The sequence below is a fragment of the Armigeres subalbatus genome, chromosome 1 (assembly GCF_024139115.2).
Source record: "Armigeres subalbatus isolate Guangzhou_Male chromosome 1, GZ_Asu_2, whole genome shotgun sequence".
In the NCBI taxonomy this organism is placed as follows: domain Eukaryota; kingdom Metazoa; phylum Arthropoda; class Insecta; order Diptera; family Culicidae; genus Armigeres; species Armigeres subalbatus.
Genome location: NC_085139.1, coordinates 8,603,616 through 8,612,144, shown reverse-complemented (window position 1 = coordinate 8,612,144; position 8,529 = coordinate 8,603,616). Strand labels below are relative to the sequence as shown.

The window sequence follows — 8,529 nt, the reverse complement described above, 5'->3', positions numbered from 1 at the left end:
TCATATTTTATTTCGCTTTTCGTTTTAACCCAAGTATTCATAGTCTAATTGAAAGTATCCTAATGGGAGTAAAATGTGACTGGGTATTCTTTTAAAAAATTGAGAAAGACTTTTTCGAGTGTCATTGACACACATAAATACATCATAGTTGGACTTATCCTCTTGTTGTTTTGAATCTTTTTGCATATTTGGAATCTCAATTACTTAGATAGAACTGAGAACCTTCGAATGACACACCCTTTGTCGGTGAGCTCAGGCCAAAGCAAAACCCACGATCTTACCTAACCACACCGAAAATAATATCAGGACTATCAGATGCCTTCATAATTACATCTTTGGAAGCAGCTAGTAGAGTTTTACACCACATGCACCATTAAACGACACTATTCGACAGGCACCACTTCCGTTGGTATAAACAGTAGTGAACCATATTTGAAACCTTACAGTAGCTGTTTTACGAGTATTTAAATCGAAATAATAACACAACTTAAAAAGTGAGTAACTGTGATTGTGCGCACCCAAACTTATTAATATCAAGGAACTCGGATGCCATAGAGGAATTTTAAAAGAAAGAGGACAATATAGCCATCACTACACGCAACTTTAGCTAGATCTGTCACAAGCGTAGAGAAGACATCATCATCAGAACATATTGTGCGACGTAATTTGTATTTTGCACGTCGACTTTTAACAAAAATATATCAGTAAACGTTGAAGAAACGCTAAGTCAGATCACGTTGAATCCTGTTTCACCGGCAGGGATAGAACCTTAAGTTAAGTGTTTGTTTTGTGATTCGTAGGTGCTGTTATATGAGTTATATTAGCTTCAAATTCACGCTTGGTTTCCTAAGTGCTGAATCTCATTGTTATGTTAAATGGTATCATATGTTGAGCCTTAAAATATTCGGTATTAATTAGGTAACTAACCCGGTTTATTGGAATAAGAATGAGGGCACGGCCGCAAAGATATACATTTGCATTTGTTTACATCTCATATGTTTAAAATTTTCAACGCAATTACCAAAATGATCAAACAATACAAATTATCAACACTTCGAATGCAAACAATTTCTAAAGTTGTGTTTATTGTCTGAAATGGATAGAGAAACCCCTGCATAAAATGTTCTCCACTTCAAGGCTATCGAATGAGAAAGTCTTCGATAAGAAAGCAAATTTTACGCTTATGTGACCCATGATATAAGCAGAATCAGCTGGATCACTAGGTCTACTCAAGGCCGGCGCCATAAGGGATAATAAAACCGACATCTAAGCTATTTTACAGATTCCCAATCCATAACTTAATTTCACAAGTCAGCTCCAGTTCGTATAGCAGTCTGCTGTCAATCAACGATTGTCCGCCACGATACCGAGTGGCCCTGATATTTGTTCTATGCGGTCTTGGTAAGGGGTTCACAAGGTTAAGCCTCGATCTGAGCCAGCTTTGATCGCTTGAAAATGAGGGACGAAGGTCAATCATCGATCGATGGACACTCCGAGGAACTTGATGAGTTTCCGGTTTAGGATAGGCTGATGCCCATTAATCTTGAGACTTTGGATGGAAAGACTAACTATCTAACTGCTGCTTGGGAGTGCCACGCCGGAGTGTCCCCAAGGATCCAGTCTGTGGCATCATACAGCCATCATGACCTCCTGGAAATGATAGGAACACCTTCGGGATTTCCTCCGGAAACTTCCCAGAGAATGTTACCGACCATAACAATTTTCAAGGATTATCCGTCAGAATGCACTACACGGTACGTCTTATTAACCAAACACTAAAAACAAAATATTGTGAGGCTTTGCATGAAGCACCTAAGTTAGCGAATAGGCACATAACTAAAATAGCTACGTGGCTATTCCGGCTTGACCGAGTATACGACTAACGCCACTGGTTCACATCTCCAATGCGGCGACGGCGAAAAAGAATTACATCCGGAGCGAATTGACAACCGAAGGAGATAAAAACGTATGGAGCAACGGGATGGGGTAGAAAGGTTGAAAAGAAAAAAACAATGAAGCAGCGAGGTAGTCGACGCTAGGCCAGCCGATTGTCAAGGGCCGAAACAGAGGTCACCAGGCACGCGGTGTAAAACAGCAAAGTTTTGAGGATTTTGAGCCCGCTTGGCTAGTAGTGAAGCTGTGGAAGACCGCAACCTTTCCCGCCAGTCGGTCCTGCGCCAACAAGTCGCTGGTAGCAAGAAGCGTGTACCGCCCCAGCAGGAGTGCAAAAGAGCCAAAAACGATCCCCTTAGCAGCAAAGGAAGCCACACGCCAACTCGTGGATTCCTTTTGGTCAACAAGCCGCCGAAAAGCAAAGTAGCGCCACAGGTAACCTCAAAGTGAAGTCATCAGCCAACCAGTCATCAGCCAACACGAGGTTTTTAGCCAGGCGACGCCAGCTGTGAACAAACCGGTCCCACTATAGACTGCTCTGTGCGCCGAGAATCGCTCGTCATCGTCCCGATCGACCGAAGGGTGTTGGAGCAGGCTCGACACGCCCAAGCCGGAATATCAGTCACCATCGAAACATCCATCCAGCGCGGTGGCTAGGCTAGTTCTCGCCGACTCGTAGAAGGAAAGACCCTCAAGCGAGGGCCACCCGAAGGCCCTAGTACCAGCCCAGTGTCGCCATCCGGGTGACGTAGATCGCCTTTCTTCGCTCCATGACCTTCTGAATGGAGAGGCTTCTCCGGTCCTCCATGAGCATCGATCCAAAGGGTCCAGCTCCAAGAACTCCGACGATACCGAACGAACGCTTTAGCATTGTCCCGTTTCTGCCACAGAACCCTCGCTAAGACTCCGGTAGTGACCACCCCCTTCCTCCCACCCCGGAAAAGGTATGTTTGAACGACATGCCACCCATGGGCCCCACCTACACCGATCGGCCGCAAAGTCACTAACATTTAACTCTAACCCACGATTTAACTTTAAATAAAAACAAAATGAAATAGAATGTACCTGTCTGTCTTTTCAATTACGGAAGCTATCCCTGTGCTATTTCTGAAGCTATTCGTCGTTGTTTCGTCTACCTGGGAGGTTGCGTATCTTCCTTAAGCAGGAAGTTAGTCGAGCCTGAGAGAACTATAAGGTGAGCTAGTTAAGGACGTCAGGACCTCCACTCCACAGACGTGAGGACGTCAAAGGAGTTTATTACAAGAATTATTTCAGGATCTTATCAGGAAATTGTCCCAGTAATTCCTCAGAATACTCAGTCAGAAAATCCTTGATCGGAAAATTTTTCAGGAATCGCTCCACGTGGGACCCCAAACAGCCGGAACTAAATAAGATGTCCTGCATGGCTTGCTGCTCACCGATCGTCACGCTGAGGTGTGAATCTATAAACACTCGCTGAAGGTAACTTACTCAAACCCCAAACTCCAGATTCTCATTTAAGCCTTTCTTCAATAATTTCACCAAGAATCCCCTGGGAAACTCATCCCCCTAACAATTCTTCCGGAACTTTTCCAGGCAAACCTTTTCAGAAACTTTCTCACGAATTGCGCCAGCAATTCCCCCGTGAATCTCTCGAAGCACTCGGCACACGGATGCGGACATATCGGCAGTAGCGGCGCACGCACAATCAAAATATTGATTTTTTTGGGTCACCCTAACATTATTACTTGAAAGCATCATAACAAACGATACAAACAACGGTTTCTTAAGTAAAGTGCCTCAAAATTAAATAAGGAACAACTTTCTAGAACATCGCACAATGCTAAAATTAACAATACAGAAGTTGAATTGAACTCTATTTCAACAAACATCAAAATAAAGCTTAAACAATAAGCTTTGACTTTGCTGGAGACACTTTATTGCTCAAATATCATCTTCAATGTGAAAATATGTTTTTCTTTCTAATTTCCTGGCGTAACCCATCGTGCAATGGAAGCAATCTCTTGTATTTAGAACCCACCAATACGTATTATCCATGGAGACGCCTGGTCTTCTAATGGCGATTAAACAACTTGAACATCGCTATGATCACAAAATGCCACCACTAACTACCGGCTCACAAAGTTCACTCACGTTCACTCGGTTTTCACGAAACCGCACACGATCGTGATCGATCACAGAAGGAGCAGCCACCGTGTTGCAGTCGATCGAGAGCAGTTTCGGCGTACGGACGCGTTTTGTAACCCCGGAAAAGTGATATCCCAGTGGCAACCACCACCCACCGCCCGTTTGTGTGCGGTTCGCGTTTCGTTCTTAGCCAGCCGCGTGCGCCAGTGTGTTTGTGTCCGCAAAGTTTAAGACGAGCGAATTTCCACTTGTTTGCTCGTGCGCTGTCGTGATCGGCAACGACCGACCGGGAGGAAAATCTAGTCGGCAAGAAGTGCGTAATCGCTGGCGATCGTATAAGGGAGTGATGGTGATGGCGTTTTCGCTGTGTCGGGGTGTTGGCGATTTTTCCTTTCGTTTGGCGCGGCCAATATGAGAGTGCAGTTCAGTGTAGGACCAAGGGTGCGTAGCAGTTTCCGACGAGCCGCGATCGCGATCGCTTAGAACTGCTTGCCCCGTTGCTGTTTGAATTCTAATTTTCCGCTGCGAAATTAGCATAACCGGTCCAGGCCTATCACAGCTCGAATGGAAAGAGTTGATCCATTTTTTATTGCATGCGCGATCGTCGGCAGTGTAGAAGAATAATTTCATCAGTGTTATATTTTCGATGCTTGTGCATTTTTGCGTTATCTGCGCTTATACAAGAAATCCTTCATTAATTCAGCAAACAAACGCGACAACCACGATAGAAAACGAGTGTATAAAGTAGAAACAAAATTCAAAAAAATGTAAAAATTTTCAGAAGAAAACATCAACCTGGATGGGAGGATTGCAGAAATCCTCGGTGAAGCGAAAATAAAACGAAGAAAAAATCGAAGAAAGTGGAAATTTTACGGTAAAGTGGTCCCGTGTGCATTTTTTTTTCGCGCTAGTCAGTTCAAAAGCACGGTGTATGCGAGTGGACAAAGTGTCTGGCACGGTGGATGATCGAGCGCGTGATGACGATCGTTGACGGGCGACGAAACCGTAGACGGCCGCCGCAGTTTAGTGTCATCCCCAACCAAAATCCCAAAATGAAGAAATATGGAATCAAACGAATGTTTGGCAATTGAGGAGGTTTTCCACCTCTGACTCTGCGTGAGCGATCGGCTTGGGTGTGTTTGTTTTTGTCTTCACGAGACAGACACCTTTTGCGTGGCGACAAATTTATACGTTGTCTCTGTTCTGGTCTGGTCTGTATTTTTTTGATCTTTGCTATAGGATCATGTGTTGATGGATTATGGAGTTGGTGGATGAGGAAAATGCTCATTTTTACAACGTTGTTTTGCGCTGACGATTCATTTTTGTTTGGTCTGCTTGAAATAAGATTTAGCGGAATACGAAAGGCTTTTTCAATGAAGGAAAAAATAAATATTTTGCTTATCTCAATTCCTAGTAATTTTGAACTTAAACCTTTTGTGCAGTGTTTAGCATTGCTGTATACAATGAAAAAAAGATATTTGAGATTGTGTAACTTGAATCAACTTCTATTAAAAAGAAAAAATATAATCTATTTCAATTTTAATGTTATCAACAAAAAGGGGTTTAATCCTTGTTGCTTTCCGCAGATGACAAAGGCAACAATGTGTTTGATTTTATATGTTACAAATATTATGAGATGGCTATTATATATGTGTATACAATAACGCCATTCTTCAAATTCAGATGAACATTTTTATGGTAGAATAAAGATAGTTCTGTTTGAATATGACAGGCGAAAACAATTATTATAGAAATATTTTTAAATTGAGCGGAGAGCAATTTCTGGTGACAATATAAAAAGAATGATTTTCCTTCTGCCAATCTATGGAAGAGTACCAGATGGTACCAGCGTGAAAACTAATCTCTCTTTGCTGACAAAAGGAAGGTGTTCCGAAATTAAGGATCCGTGCGAAAAGCGTTACTACCGACGTGTACTGTTTTAAGCTAATCGCAATATCTAGTCGATAGGTTTGTGATTGCGCAGTTCTGTTTCGCTTTCTTCACTGTTTCACTCATATCCGAAAATTGCCCTCCGCTCCCTTTAGAAATCAACTACTATAAACATTTTCCACCTCTACCGTATCCTAACGAAGTATCTAATCTATACGTTTGCAAATTATTCTACAAACTATTCTTATGTTGTAAAATGACTTTCCATATCACTGTAAAATGCGTAAAATACTTCATGCAGAAGCTATACACTCATTGCATAAATTTAAGTTTTCGGAATAATTTCACATGGAAATTAGAAAGAATTTTCATTGGAAATTCGGAGAAACTTCCAATGGAAGAATCTCTTAACTAGCAAGTCTCCAGTAATGATTAAAATATTTTTTTTTTAAATTACAAAAATGCATATTACCAAACAACATGGCCTGATATAAATTTGTTACTTCACTATAGTCGGGTTAGCTTAGCTAAGACTGACTGTACATTCATATTCGGCTGAACCCAGACGTTTTCCGATCGAATATAAATCAGTGAGTACTATTGATTTTGATTTCGTATACTAAAAATTACAGTAAAACTGAAAACTTATGTAATGTTTTAGACAATTACTCATCTAGATCTGACCCCGACTTGGAACTCAGGGACATTTTTAGCGCCAAAAGTCAATATAATCAAGACCAATCATTTTCTCTTCGAACGCAATGACCATTCTCAGTACCAATCAAATGAATGAATCTGTGAAGAAGTAAACTTTATAAAAACCACAACGTAGAGCCGCCAAAATATTAATCGAAGCGCGTCTTACCGCACGGCTAAGGAGGAGGAGGATGCAGACTTAGTGTTGTTTGATTTTGTAATGAGCGCGAGTAGAGCTCGTATAAGCTACTCAGTGCCTGACCACTTCATACAAAAATTGTAGAGGTTTATTACAAGTAGTGTGACTATGAAGGAGGAGTGGGGGTTTGAAATTCAACAATTTTTGCGTGACGTACTTTATGGATCTTCCATAGAATAAAATAATGACAGAATGCGAATATTTGTGTTTATAGCCAACTATCAGCTATACGCCTATGAAATGGTTCAATTTTAAAGTTTTTTTTATGATTAATTCATGTTACCGTTGGCATTATTACTTGCGCTTTTAAATTCGGAACTATGGTCGAGTCAATGTATAGCTGGGCTTTCTAATTCATTAGACACAATAGACTGAGAGAGTTTCTACTCTATTACCGACCCAGACATGCTCCTCGATATTTTCAGTTCCATCATTTGTTATAATAGTAATCTTCACGACCAGGACGTACCATTCCGAACAACATCTAAGAAAAGTAAGAACCATTGTTGGTCACATATGTCATTTAAACAATGGAAAGTCACACGAAATGAAAGTGATCACATATTGTTTAAAAGCCTACGAAAGAAAGTTTTTTTAGTACGAAAATCGAAACAAGATTTCCCCACTTTTAGAATCAAAACTGATCTTCCCGCAAAGACATTTAAGACACTTTGGAAACGGCTAGAGAACATCAGTATTAATAAGTCCTCCCCAACGCAATGCAATAGTTGAAGCTGACACAAATTTGTCGAAAGTCTTAGCAATGGGGATACTGGTTTTAGGCCGCACCCTGAAGGAAAGCAATGGTCAATATTCAGATTTGTCACAGTTGAAGAAGCCCAAGTAGTAAGTGCAATTTTGATATCAAATCTGATGCATCGGGTACCACTTAGATCTAAAACAATGTGTTTGTCTTATCTTATATCACAGATAAGTCACATTTTCAGCAATAGAAAACTGTCGTTTCCCTAATTTTTCCGACTTGAAAGTCGAGTCAAGTACGAGACACTGAAGACGACCTTATTGTTGAGGTCGAAATACGTATCTGTCAAGGTACAATAAAGTGGTGGAATTGAATGGTATAATACAAACTCGTCTTATGACAAGTGAAGATATTCCACTAGAAAGCTCAAAATAATTTTCTTAACAGTAAGTCATTTACAACTTTGTTTATTGTTTATTGTTGTTATAATGATCATCCGACATTGTATGTTTGTCTTAATGAATCTTAACTCTAAAAACCTAAATTCTACGATCACTTTGTCAGTCGAAGTCAAAATTCGAATACGTCTCGTTGAATACGATCATCATTGATCGAATTGGTTCATTCAGGTCGTAGTCATGGTGTCGTCGAGGCAAACTGAAGAAGCATAGCATAGTTACGGTGTACGTCGTAGATTGGACACTAGTGATACTCATGTTTTTCTTTTGAAATCCTTATTCAGATTGCTATCAGAAATCAAGGTGGGTGTGGTCCTCGATTTCAATCTAGGATAAAAATCACAAAAGCATGAGGATTACTACTCCTGGCCACGTCCATCTTCACCGTAACTTGGGAGAGGAAGGAAGTGTTGATGTAGTACTTACTTAACGAGAGGTCCCCGACTCAGCGACACCCTCATAAGTACCACGGAGTTGGATATTGGGTAAGGTATTCGTTGGGTCAGGATTTGCCTGTAGCTGACAATACACCGTAACACACCACGCAAAGGTGTCTACCCAGC

General features: G+C 41.0%; 1 protein-coding gene across 10 annotated transcripts in view; it reads left to right on the top strand.

Annotated features, from left to right (window-relative positions):
- The first annotated feature begins 4,112 nt into the window (after positions 1 to 4,112).
- LOC134220820 (uncharacterized) overlaps positions 4,113 to 8,529 on the top strand; it is an 86,731-nt gene continuing 82,314 nt past the window's right edge. For 5 of the 10 annotated variants that reach the window (XM_062699941.1, XM_062699999.1, XM_062699990.1 and 2 more), the window contains exon 1: positions 4,113 to 4,894. The gene's annotated coding sequence lies outside the window, so the exon portion shown is untranslated. The remainder of the gene's footprint in view (positions 4,895 to 8,529) is intronic. The other 5 variants (XM_062699959.1, XM_062699932.1, XM_062699953.1 and 2 more) reach the window with 5 other exon arrangements.